The sequence below is a fragment of the Rhinopithecus roxellana genome, chromosome 7 (genome assembly GCF_007565055.1).
Source record: "Rhinopithecus roxellana isolate Shanxi Qingling chromosome 7, ASM756505v1, whole genome shotgun sequence".
NCBI classification, from domain to species: domain Eukaryota; kingdom Metazoa; phylum Chordata; class Mammalia; order Primates; family Cercopithecidae; genus Rhinopithecus; species Rhinopithecus roxellana.
Window position 1 is genome coordinate 130,678,403 of NC_044555.1, and position 14,294 is coordinate 130,692,696.

The 14,294-nt window shown below is 44.3% G+C and overlaps 1 pseudogene; it reads right to left on the reverse strand.

Moving 5' to 3' along the window:
* On the reverse strand, positions 1 to 1,498 carry LOC104657810 (annotated as a pseudogene).
* Between the last annotated feature and the right edge of the window lie 12,796 nt (positions 1,499 to 14,294).

Genomic DNA, 14,294 nt, shown 5'->3' on the forward strand with positions numbered 1-14,294 from the left:
TCAGCCCTCTGTGTTGGGCTGGAAGCCCAGAATGGTGTACAGTTCCTCAGGCATGAACCCCAGCAAGTTTTGGAGGTCACACAAAAAGCAGCACATATAGCTCTTTCCTGACATCTTATGGAGGATGTTCTTGTCATAATAGTAGTGTAAACCCAGGCTTAGCTTCTAGTAGTTCATCTTGGGCTTATTTTTCCTGATTCCCCACTGGCAGGAAACATTGTCAGGTTGGCAAGTTTAAACTCCTTCCTGTTCCTATTCCAGCTGATGAAATGACTGGCAAGACTGTCTAACAAAAATTCCAGGAGAAACTGCCGCAGGTGAACAGGTCCACTTTCTGTGAAGCCGGACAGCACAGCCACAGGTATAACAGGTTTGCCTTGCTCCACCGGGTTGCTCCTCTCTTGGATGTAATCCTTGAAATGCACGGTCAATTTTTTGAGGCAGAGAGACTGGCTGCAGTTTTCTTTGAAGCTCTCGAAAAAAGGAACCTGCTGCGCATCCATTAAGGATGACTGGCTGTTCCAGGTGCCTGAGCTCTCAAAGCTGTCTGCTTCGTGATTTAAACATTAAAAAAAGCAGACAGCTTTAAATGTCTGCACCATTCTCAGGGGATTTGTGGTCTTTAGGCTTCCCAGAATTGTTGGTGAACAAATTCAGGACTAAAAAGTCCTGACTGATGGAGCATATTTGAGGCTGACAGAGCTGAGCTGAGACTGGGAGAACATCTGAAACTCCTGTTCAGAGCTGGGCATGCTGGTTGCAGAAGCTGGACACATGCCATCCAGGAGGCTGCCTTCGGGGTAATTGTGTGTTTGCATACCATAGGGTACCTGCTTTATGCCAAAACCTAACGTATTGTTAAACCAATGAGGAATTGGGTTCAGGCATGAATTTTCTTTATATTGATCTTTTGTCTTTTCTTGGTTTTCTTCGGTCATCTGGTCCAGATGTTCCCAGAAAATGTCATCCACAAAGTCAAGTACCAGCTCCAGAAAGTACTCCTTGCCAAGGTTATACAATACCTGGCCACTCATGTTAAGCCTCTGGAGATTCACGTTCACCAGACTGAACTTGTTGGTAGTGCAGAGAAGCCACTGGCATACTTGCTGCTCACTCCACAGCCAGGGTTTCTTTGGAATGCCAAAGCACTTTTTCTCCTTTTTGAAGCCACTGAAGGTAGCTTTTAAAGCTTGATTCATCACAGCCTTGCTATACAGAGTTAACAAGGGCAATGCACAGTTGGCAAGTCATGAGAAATTGAGTCCAAGCCTGTTGGCACTTCTTACAGTGTTTGCTCTTTATTTAGAGAGTGAAAAATAACAAACAGAGACCCATAAAAAGTGTCAAAACCTGGCTGGTGCCTCAGTGTCCCTCCGTAACTGTTAGCCACAGGGGCTATGTGGTCCATATTCTTGATTCTAAAATCATTCATTGTGCTACTGCAGGCAAGTCCGGTGCATGATCGGGGTGGTGGCTGCTCAGGGCCCATGGCTGCTCGGTGTGCAATGTGTTAGAGCACACAGGTGCAGGCATGGGACTGGAAAAGAGACAATCAGGGAGGCTGAATGCAGGCCAGATGGCTCCCAGCACTCAGTGCTGGGGTGACACCATGCTTATCCGCCACTGGAGCAAGTAACTAGCCCATCCCCCATGTGGCATGCTCTTCAGCAGTGGGGGAAGGAGGGAGGATGGATGGCTGAGGGAAAAGGGAAGGAGGGAGAGGAAGGAAGAGGGGAGGAGAGAGAGAGAGAAGAGAAGAAGGGAGGAAGACAGGAGGAGGGGCCAATAGCAACTTTGATCAGGCAAAATAAACAATCAGTGAACTTGAAGATAAGTTGATTGAAATTATCCTGTCTGAGGAGTAGAAAGAAAGGAGAATTAAGAAGAATGAACATAACTTAAGAGACTTATGGGATATCATCAAGCCTAACAACATATATACAATAGGATACCCAGAAGGAGAGGAGGGAAAGTAGCATAAAGAATATTTAAAGAAACATTGGCCCCAAACTCCCAGATTTAATAATAGACATGAATCTACACATGCAACAAGCTCAAGGAATTCTAAGGGAGATAAACAGATCCACACTGAAAAGCATTATATCAAACTGTTCAAAGACAAAGAGAATCTTGAAAGCAGTGAGAGAGAAATTACCTGTCAGAAAAGATCCTTACTGAGATTAACAACCAATTTCTCATTAGAAGCAATGAAAGCCAGAAGGCCATGCAATTACATATTTAAAGTGTTACCAGGAGAAAAAGCTGCTATGTGTAAAGAATGGGGTCTTTAAATGCAAGGGATTCCCCCATTGAACATGGAACAGAAATACTGCAGCTTTTAGAGGCTGTGCATGATCTTAGGCAAGAGGATCAAGACATCAAAAAGGAAAAACGATCAGAGATATCAAAAAGGAAACTCCTCAGTCTCATTGGACAATGCAAGGGCTGGCAGGGAAGATAGGATGGCAACTATGGAAGCTGTAGCCCAGCTGGCCTTATTCCTCTCTGCCCATTCTCTTCATTTTATTTTATTTTTTATTTTTTTGAGACGGAGTCTCACTCTGTCACCCAGGCTGATCTGCGGTGGCCTGATTTCGACTCACTGCACCCTCCTGGGCTCAAGTAATTCTTCTGCCTCAGCCACACGAGTAGCTGGGACTACAATCACATGCTATCATGCTGCTAATTTTTGTACTTTCAATAGAGAAGGGGTTTGCCATGCTGTCCAAGCTGATCTCGAACTCCTGGCCTCAATTGATCTGCCCGCCTTGGCACCCCAAAATGCTGGATAACAGGCATGAGACAGCATGCCCATCCCATTCTTTTGGTATAAATTCATCCTATACTATACTATACTAAGAAATAGCATGGGCTAAAGAAAATCAGGGGAGCCTAACTCTTGAGGGTTGGTGGCTCGTAGGCCAAAAGCTCTTGCTTCCTCAGTCCCATAGGGGTAAATTGTCAAAAATTTACATAATTCCATCCATATGGGCAGGATGCTACGACCACCTGGATGTACCATAACTTTACAGGTACAGGCCTGGCAGCCACAATAAAAAAGGTCATTCTGGCCTGTGAACTTTGCTCTCAAAATTACCTTAGGGGAAAACGAACAACAACAACCAAAGAAACAAGGGCCGGGCGAAGTGGCTCACGCCTGTAATCCCAGCACTTTGGGAGTCCGAGGTGGGAGGATCATGAGGTCAGGAGTTTGAGACCAGCCTGGCCAACATGGTGAAACTCTGTCTCTACTAAAAATACAAAAGTTAGCGGGGCATGGTGGCACACGCCTGTAATCCCAGCTACTCGGGAAGCTGAGGCACGAGAATAGCTTGAACCTGGGGAGGCGGAGGTTGCAGTGAGCTGAGATCACGCCATTGCACTCCAGCCCGGGTGACAGAGTGAAACTCCATCTCTGGAAAAAGAAACAAACAACAATAACAAAAAAACAAGGGTCCCCTGCTTTATTAACCTCAGTACAGTGGCAAGGAACCTATCCTGATGAGTACTGGCAAATTCAGTGCACCCAAATACCCACCTTTCAGGTTTTTAAATATCTTTTAGTTTTTGTAGACACCATTCTCGAATGGGTAGAAGCTTTCCCCACCAGAACAGAGAAAGCTACAGAAGTGGCCAATGCACTGCCAAAAGTGATCATACCAGGATTTGACCTCCCCTGCTCCCTGCAAAGCGACAAAGGACCCTGTTTTCCTGCAACTACAACCCAATAGATAGCCCAAGCTTCGGAAATTAAATATCATCTCCACTCCTCATGGAGGCCACAATCCACCAGCAAGGTTAATAGGACTAATCAAACTTTAAGTCAGACCCTGGCAAAACTATGCCAGGAAACTTCTGAGTCTTGGTACACTCTGTTGCCTATAGCCCTCATGAGAATATGAGTGGCATCCAAAGAAAAGACAAAACTTAGTCCTTTGGCAATAACTTCTGAGAGAACCTTCCTTACCTTGGACCTGTTTATCAAACTGGAAACCCAATCTACTATACAGTATAATCAAAATCTAAGCCAGGGACCAGGCGTGGTGATTCATGGCTGTACTGTCATCACTTTGGGAAACTGCAGGGGGCGGATCACTTGAGGTCAGGAAATCGAGACCGCATGGTGAAACCCCCGAAATACAAAAATGAGCCAGGCAGGGTGGTGGGCCTGTAATTGCAGCTACTCAGGTGGCTGAGGCAGGAGAATCTCTTGAACCTGGGAGGTGGAGATTGCAGTGAGCCAAGATTGCACCACTGCACTCTATCCTGGGAGATAGATTGACACTCTGCTATCCAAATAAATAAATAAATAAATAAATAAATAAATAAATAAATAAACAAAAATAAAAAATCTAAGCCCAGTACATCAGGCTATCCAGGAATATAGCAATACAGTGCTGCCCTCACCTGGACAAATGAAAAACATCCCGCAAGTCCTCCCTGGAGATTGGGTCCTATTAAAAACTTGGAAGGAAGGCCACCCGGGCAATCGACTTCTTCCTAAATGGAAGGGTCTTAGCAAGTACTACCAACCACCGCAATGGCTGTCAAGTTTCAAGAAATAGCAAGTCCGGCTCATATGACCAGAATTTAACTATGCAATAAACCTTTACAGGAACCGGAGTAGCTACTAATTACACCTGCCAACCCATAGAGGCTCTAAAATTTCTATTTAAAAACACAATTCCACATAAAGCCAATCTGAAAGAAAAGTAACATCTGCATTTTCTTGGTACTTGCCTGCCATACACTAAGGGCTTTTAGAGACACTGGCCTGTCTGCTGGGGAAGTAATTAACCATACTGTTAGACTATTAAACTTAACTCAGGCCTGGGCGCCATGGCTCCCACCTGTAATCCCAACACTTTGGGAGGCCGAGGCGAGCGGGTCTCTTGAGGTCAGGAGTTCAACACCAGCTGGACCAACATGGGAAAACCCCATCTCTACTAAAAATACAAAATTAGTGGAGCGTGGTGGCGCATGCCTGTAATCCCAGCTACTTGGGAGGCTGAGGCAGGAGAATTGCTTGAACCCAGGAGGTGGAGGTTGCAGTGCACTGAGTTTGTGCCATTGCACTCCAGCCTAGGCTGCGAGAGTGAAACACCATTTCAAAACAAAAACAAACGAACAAACAAAAACTTAACCTTGTTGACTTTGCATAAATACCAAAATTTGGGGATATGCCAGACGTGGGCCATTGTAAGACTGGCCTGGCATCCTAGCACATCTCCAGGGACAAACTCACTGGCCCACAGAATGGGGATATCAGGCCCAACAGTCAATACACGTTATTAACTTCCATGGGAATCTGGAAGCATTAGCTATTGTCTGCCTTGCTCCCTTTAAAAATGCCAGTCATTAACATATTTTAAGCTTTAACTTTTGGTCCAATTTTGTTTAAAATGCTGATTTCTTACTCTCTTCCTTACAGCAATTTCAGGTCCACATGATGGTTTTGAAAGGCTTTCAACCTTGGTCTCCTATGAGCTATCTCACTTCTTGCCCACCAGTCCTGTGAACTACATGGTTCACACAGCGTTAGATCAGGCAGGAAGAGACTTTAGGGCCCAGGCTAGGTAGGGACAACGCCCCACTCAGCAGGATGCAGCTTCAGAAGAAATGACCTAGCCCCTCCACCCCCCATATGATTATAGGCCCTGAGATCTCTTAGAGGGGAATTGAGGCAGGGTAGGCAGTCAAGGAAGTGACCATGGCCTTGGCACACAGCAACTGTAGGGACCGTACAGCCAACACAATAAGCCTCAACATTCACATTGTACTTAAGCTCATTCAAGCAAAGCTATCTTCAGTAGAGAATGTCCTCTGTAGAGAGCATGTGCACTTTGATTTTACCTGTCCTCAAACTGACCCTTTGCTCATTGTAAATAGTAAAAAACACACCCCTGGGTAGAGATTTAAAAAGCTAATGAGACATGTGATGTATGACCAAGCATGGATGGGCATGTGCACCCAGAGGACTACCCAGAACATGTTTACTAGTAACACATCTTCCCACCTCCTTATGAATAATCATGTAAGACTCCCATAAGGGGAGTTTCCCCAGTAATAATCAATGCTGTCTCATCCTTACGAGCAGCCAGCCCTGAATCCTCTCTGTCACTCTCAGGGTGTATTCTGCAGCTAACTTTCAAAATATTCTTTTTTCCTTTGCAATAAATTACACTATGCTACATCTCCTTTCCTGTGTGCCTCTTGTTTAAATTCATTTAAACTAAGAAAGCAAGAACCAATGTATCAGAACAGCCGTCAACAACACCCCAAAATATTCTACCACTTTTGCTGATTTCATCACCTTCTGCAAACCATCATCTATTAAGCTATGAGTCTGCATATATATACCATAATACACCTCCATTTTGGAAAAGCATTATGCTGGAACAGGAAATTCTCATATTTCCAAATTCTATTTCAATTCTTCCAATCTATGAACCCCCTTTTTTGAGTTTCATACATCAGATTCTGTCACATTACTGCTAAAAATTATTCACAGAGAACCAGATAAAGACATATATTATTTGGAATAAACTTTTTTTTTTTTTTTTTTTTTTTTTAGACAGGGCCTCGCTTGTTGCCCAGTCTGGAGTGCACTTTTGGGATCACAGCTCACTGCAGGCTCGATCTCCTGAGCTCAAACGATCCTCCTACCTCTGCCTCCTGAGTAGCTGGGACTACAGGTGTGCACCACCACACCCAGCTAATTTTTGTATGTTTTGCAGAGATGTGGTCTCGCCATGGTGTCCAGGCTGGTCTCATACTCCTGGGCTCAAGTGATCCTCCCGCCTCAGCTCCCCAAAGTGCTGGGATTACAGGTGTGAGACACCGTGCCTGGCCACACACCTGTCTTTTAAAAATTCTCCAGTCATTATATGAATACATTAGAATCTGCATGTTGTTCTTGGTCTTCTCCATATTCTATCTAGTAAACCCCTTTTGTTTCATTAGCTCAATCTCAAGTCCACGGGTTTCTGAAATATCTAACACTCCTCTTCAATTTCTTCTCACAATTTCAAAAAGTTTCCTTAGTTTTCAGTGGATTTGAGGGGAACTGTATTCTAATAATGTCAATGATAGGAAAACATTTATTTTCATTAGCTGCAATACTTTTTTCTAGTCATCCTCATAACTGAGTGACTCCCATAATTTTGATGGATTTCCACATGCATTGTACTTCATTATTGAACATTACACCACTTACCTTTGGTGCCTTAACTGTCTAAGTAATTTTAGCATAATTTACAAAAATATTTACTTTTAAATGATATAGTCCATGTAGAGTAAATGTGCTCTCTCACACATAATCAAGTAATTTATATTAATTATGGATACTTGTGTGATTTAAAATATTTAGTTATTACACTGACGTACATAAAAATTTATATAAAGATAAAAAATAAATAGTTATAAAGAGTAAAAAAATTTCACACCAGGCTTCTGAACAAATCTGACTTTTAAAAACTCTTGAAAATTAATTGTTTAAAAATGAAATGAACACCAGTGTAATTTTCATAACTGCCTTCAGTGAATAAAGTACAAAAGTTTCTTGATAATTGCTATTTTCTGAGGAAAGAACACTTTTTTAGAAAATGTTTGATATTTGACAAAATTCCATTTCTGAAAAGTCAAATATTTTAACGAATAAAATTTGCATGACCCACTTGAATGTTCTTTAGAATACTGTCAAAAATTGCACAGACATGTTTGTAATTAAATCAAACTATTTTTTTTCCACCCTGTGGCACTATGGATTGCATGAGCATAGAAAGGGAACAATTGCCAGCTTCCCTCAGAAGGAAGCAGTGGCCTTCTCAGAAAATTGCAAATGAGACGTTTTTAAGTAATAGGCCTGTGGCACCCATGTGTCCCCTCCATGTGCACGACGCTCAGGGCTTTGCAAGTGCAAGGTCAAATCCTGCCTTTATTTTAAATTTTGATATATTGGTCATCGTGGATATTTTGTATTAATTTTGATTTTTGAAAAATTATGGCAAACTACTCCTCATCTTGATTACCAAGTGCCTTGTTTTCCCCTAAAATTTTACCTCATTCGTCTGAAACTAGTCCTGGCCCTACCCTGCCTGCTTCCCTGCAGGCTTCTCACTGTGTGACGCCCTGGGCCACTCCCACAGGCAGGGAGATTCTCTGCTCATTGCAACCAGAGACACCCTGATGCATAAGATGGTGAAATGCCAATCATGTGACCTTTTCACCATCATCTCCCCAACGTCTAGGAGAGAACCAGCACTAGAAAACCCTCAAGGAACATTTGTTGAATGAGGGAAACATCATAACGAGTGTCTGACGACTGCTTTAAGCTCCTGATGGGAAATGACTGGTGTTCCAACAAAGTGGCTTTCAAAAGTCTTTAGAATAAAGGAATTCCAGAAACACACCGGTCTTGTGGCCAGGGAAAGCAATCTACCCAGACACAACTGTCAAGGCCACAAGGAACGTCAGACATCAGTCATCCCGGGATTGCCATTTTCCAGAGATATTACAAATGAGGCCCTAAGAAGGGAAAGACAAATCCCAGGTCATAGGCAGCTAGGGCTGGAACAGAGTCTAAGAAGCCAAATGTCCAGCTTGCCTGCTGCACAGAGCTGCTCCTTGACCAGATCCAGGAGCCTCAAGTATTTGGGGTGAGAGCCTCTATGCTTACTGAGGGAAGTATTTCGGCAAACGCACCCTCACCAGGTGCTTCCACTCTATTCTTCTAGCACAAAATACGGTTTAGCAAGTCCAGAAATGTTTTCCCCCTTGTCCAGTATTATACCGAGATAACAATCTTATACAGACAGCATAGTCCTGTAAAAATACTATATCAGGCCAATTTTACATAACAACTCCCTTTTATGTAGACAGACAGATGTTTAACATTAGATAGATATTTAACATTATATATGCATTTATACTCACACATAAGTTTGTGTGTGTGTGTGCGTGTGTGAGATCATGTGAATGCCTTTTTCTCTATACATGTGTTTTAAAGATCATGAGGAACTGTTTGCTTTCAGCTGGCAAGGCCAGGAAAACCCTTTTCCTTCCTACCTCAGTCTTATACCAACTCTCTAAGTGATACAGGTAGGAGGCAGAGAAACTCCAGGCAGACAAGGGTGGGTCCTTGGTGAAACCCACCTTCAAGCTGAAAAGCCTGAAGTGACAACTTCCATCCTATCTTGGCCACGCCCTGCCAATTGGTTCTTTCTGAATAATGTCTTTTTACCAATTGAATGTTGCCTTTTTCAAAACTACCTACGGCCCACCCTACCCCCGTCCCATGTTTGTGAAGACCCCAGATTCATCCAGTAGGGAGGAGAAGCAGCTGGACATCAGGGAGAGGTGACTTGACTTCTGACTTGACGGCTAGACGTCGGGGAGAAGCAACTTGACTTCAGAGGAGAGAGGCAGAGAGGTGATTTGACTTCAGGGGAGAGCGACCTGCCCTTCCCCTCCCCTTTTCAGCTGCCTTCTCTGCTGAGAGCTGCTTTCATCGCACAATAAAATTATCTGCACTCACCATCCTTCGATTAGTCTGCGTGACCTCATTCTTCTTGGGTACCAGACAAGAATTTGGGACCCACCGAGTATGGGTACCCAAAAAGGCTGTCGCACTGGCCCTTTGCCTTTGCTGACAGAGGACAGCCACCCCCGCAATGAGGCAAAGGTCCCACTAAGCTGATAATACACTGCTGTCCGTGGATGGCGGAGCTAAGAGAGCATTGTAACACGCACTCTCGGGCCTTGGGGTTGCAGGCAGTCCACCCGGATGGTGCCATAGCGCCTGCATGGAGTTTGCTCCTGCCAGTGCCAAAGCAGCTGGCCAGTTGCCACACTCACTTGCCTATGTGCTGCCTCCCATGAGGGGTGGGGTGCAGCGGACCCAAGGAAAAGGTGTTTGCTCCTGCTGGTGCCAAAGTGGCTGGGCACCCCTGTCATGAGTCCTGTGAAGGAGTCAGGAAAGTATCCTGCATCATAAACTTATGTCCCAAACTAGTCCTTACGGATCTTGATCTCCTTTCCTTCCCACCATGTGACACCATTACTTTGCATTGATGACATTACGCTGATTGGGCAGGACCTAGCAAATACTCTAGACACACTGGTAACATACTAACATGACAATCTAAGTATCAATTCGCACAAAAAAATCAGGGGCCTTTTACTTAGTAAAATATTTAGTGGTCAAGTGCTCAGAGGCATGTCAGCATAGTATTTATCAGGTGAACGGCAAGTTGGTACATCTCACCCTTCCTGCCACTCAAAGGGGACAGGCAAAATAGTGGGCCTCCTTAAGTTCTGATTATGGTAACATGTACCTCATTGAGGTGCGCTGCTGTGACTTACCTGCTAATGACTGGAAAATCTGCTACTTCTGAGTTTGACCTAGAAAAAGAAAAAGTGCTTGAACCCACACCTATGGCTCCAAGGGGGGTCCCTTATGAACAGAGTTGTCTCAAAAGCAAACAACAAAAAAATCCCTAGGCCTGGCTTACTTACTATTCTTTCTTTATAATGGGCTGGCAGCACGTGTATTAGTTTTCTATTGCCACATAGCAAAGTACCTCAAATTGGGCAGCCTAAAACAACACACATTTATTATCCACACTTCTGCAAGTCAAGACCAGGAAGGCTCAACTGGCGTCTCTGCTGGGTGTTTCCCAAGGCCAACTCAAAATGTCAGGCTGGTTGGATGCTGATGTGGAGACTGCGGAGTAATCCACTTCTAAGCTTATTCATGTTATAGCTCATTTAGATCTAGTTCCTTAAGGTGGTAGGAATGTGGTTCCCATTTCTTTGCTGGCTGTCATCCAGAAACTGCACTAAATGCCTAGAGCCACTCTATACCTTCTTGGGAGCATGGCTTTACCCTCAAAGCAGGCCTGCTGTGTCACATCCTTCTTGTGCTTTGACTCTCTTACCTCTTCTTCCGCTCCTTGGTAAGGAAAATGCTGTACTTCTCAAGGATTACCCTGCCAGGTCTGGCCCACCCGCACCACATTCACGTCTCAGGGTCAACTGACTTGAGACATTAATTATCCAGCAAAATCCAACCATAGCAGTACTTGGATTAGTGCTTGATCGAGTACACAGGAGAGGGGAGTCTGGGGAATCAGACTACAGCTGTCTCAGCTCGAGCTGCTATCACAGAATACCACAGACTGGATGGCTTCATCACCAGACATTTCTTTCTCACGGATCTGGAGGCTAGAAGTCCAAGATCAGGGTGCCGGCATGCTCAAATTCTGGTGAGGTTCCTCTTCCTGGCTTGCAGTCAGCCACCTTGCTGCATCCTCACCTTTTGAAGAAGCATGGAAGAACAAATTCCCTTTTCTCTAATTATAAGGGCACTAATCTCATCATAGGGACCCAAACATCATGATCACATCTAAACCTAATTACCTCCGAAAGGCTCCACCCCAAATATTGTCCCATTGGGAGTTAGGGTTTCAACATATGAATTCTCAGAGGACACAAATATTCAGTCTGTCCATAATGCCTGCCTACCACAAAAGCCAGAATTGGACAGCTACATTACGACAGGTCCAACTGGGATAGCGCTGAAGGACAGTGGGGAAGGGAAATCCTCCCAGAGGGAAGATGTTTGAGCAGTGCTTCTGTGTGGAGGAGAGATGGCCAGACCTATCAGTATGAATCCATGTATAGGCGGTGTCTCCTTTATTGGCTGTATGATCAAGGACTTTGTGGACACGATTGGAAATTTGTGACAAGGAGGTCTGGGAAAAAATATATGGACAGACTAGTCCAAATGGATATACAATGTGAAGATACTTAGGTCTCATGAGAGTTCTCGGCAAAGGGTAACCTCAGTAGAGCAGAATTTTAATAATCTGAAGGATAAAGTACCTATTATCTAGATATTAATCAGCCTCTTTCCCCAACACTGGTGTCATAAGCCCATGAGTTCACAAAGTGGCCAAGGTGACAGGTATAGAGATTATGCTTCAGTAGCATGGACTTCCATTCACCAAGGCCAACCTGGCTACAGTTGATAGAGACATGAGACAGCCAAGGGTCCCAGGTGAAACCCCTTCTTCAAGCCTAAAACGGCCTGAAAGTTGAGAAACTCGACTGCTGCTCCCGAATGAAACCCACACCCAGAAGAACTGGCACTGTTTGCTAGCCTTTTCCCAACTGATTCTTTCTTCATAATGGCGACATGTGTACTGGGAGAAGGGTGTGGAGCCAAGGGAAGTTTGCATCTTGTGCAGGGGTGGTGGTGGGGAGCCTGGTCTCTTTGGTTCCTATGTGGTGGTCCAGAATCAATCTGTGAGGTGGGGGCCTATTAGCAGGACTCCCTCTCGCTTTGCTGAGAGTTTTTTTTCCCTTCCTATTTTTCCTTTTCAACCAATAAATTTAGCTCCTCACCCTTCAACGTGTCCCCGAACCTAATCTTCCCTGTTCGTGTGACAAGAACTCAGTTTTAGCTGAACTAAGGAGCAAAATTCTGCAACATAGTCATTGCTGAGAGTACAGTCTTCTAGAACAGAGGGCAACACTGAGTCTCTTACATGGCACCTATCTCCAGCGTGATTAGCCAGTTACCGGATGGCAGGTGATTACACTGGACCACTATGGAAGGGACAGGACTGTGTTCTTACTCAAATAGACACTTATTCTGAATATGGATCTTCCTTCCCATCCACAGTAATTTCAGAAAATAAACATTTGTGCACCTAGAAAATGCTTTATTTACCATCATGGTATCCCACACAGCATCACCTCCAAACAAGGCACTCACTTTCCAGAAAATAAAGTGCAGTTATGGCCCCATGCTCATGGGAAATCACTGGTCTTATTATTTATATCTCCCTATCCCCCATCATCTTTTTAAAGACATGATACTGCCTTGGCCTCATAGTTCTTTGATTCCAAATCAGCCTCCCAAATTGTCCCCCATTATGTTAAAGTGACTGGATCAACAGAAATGTGGAATGACCTTGTACAACTCAGTTACACTGCTAACTAGGTGGCAATACCTTGCAGGTCTGAGAAATTACTTTTAGGAAGCAGTGTTTGCTGTATATCTGCATCCAACATAGTCTGCTTTTTCTCCAGTTGTCAGGATTCATTAGTCTTAGAATGAAGGGGTATAACTGGGAGTGTCCCTACTCACTATTTACCTCAGTGATCCACTAGAATAAATGCTTCCTGTCCTTCCTACTTTAGGCTCTCCTGAACTAGAAGTCTTAGTTCCAAAGGAAGAAATGCTTTCGACAAGGGACACAACAGTGACTCCACTGAAAACAGATTGATGCTGCCACCTGGCCATTTTGGTCTCTTCAGCATCTTCTATCTAGAGGCAAAGGAGGGGGTCATCTACTGGCTGGGGTGACAAACCTGATGACCAAAGGGGGATTAATTGCACTACACCAGGGGCTAAAAAAGAGTATGTCTGATACATCTAGAGAGCTTCTTAGTCCTCCCATGTTTATTACACTTAACGGAAAATTACAGCAACCCAATCCAGGCAGGATATCTAATGGTCCAGACTGTTCAGTAATGAAGGTTTGAGCCATCCTGCCAGACCAAGCATCATGACCAGCTGACATGCTATCTCAGGGCAAAGGGAATGAGAAATGGAGAGAAATACCAGCTACAACAATGTGAGCTGCTGCAGAAATCAGGACTGTAATACTAAATACCTTGGTGAGTTATTAACTCATGCCCCTCCTCAAGCAAAAGAACAAACAAACAAACAAAAGTGTGGCTTTTATTAACAGAGATTTATTAAATATAAAAAGCTCCCTCCTTTTTTCTTAGCTTTTGGAAGGGAATTCTCTTCACTTCAAAATTATAGGAAGCTTCAGCAATAACCTGTTCCATCCTACAGCATTTCCTTGGTCTTTGCACTAACACAATTATTTTTTTCTCATGTGCTTAACTTTTCTGAGATGGCAGTGGGAATCTATTTCTTTTCTTTTTTTTTTTTTGAGACGGAGTCTCGCTCTATCGCCCAGGCTGGAGTGCAGTGGCCGGATCTCAGCTCACTGCAAGCTCCACCTCCCGGGTTTACGCCATTCTCCTGCCTCAGCCTCCCGAGTAGCTGGGACTACAGGCGCCCGCCACCTCGCCCGGCTAGTTTTTTGTATTTTTTTAGTAGAGACGGGGTTTCACGGTGTTAGCCAGGATGGTCTTGATCTCCTGACCTCGTGATCCACCCGTCTCGGCCTCCCAAAGTGCTGGGATTACAGGCTTGAGCCACCGCGCCCAGCCTTGGGAATCTATTTCTTTAAGTGCCTTCTCGAGTTGTTGAA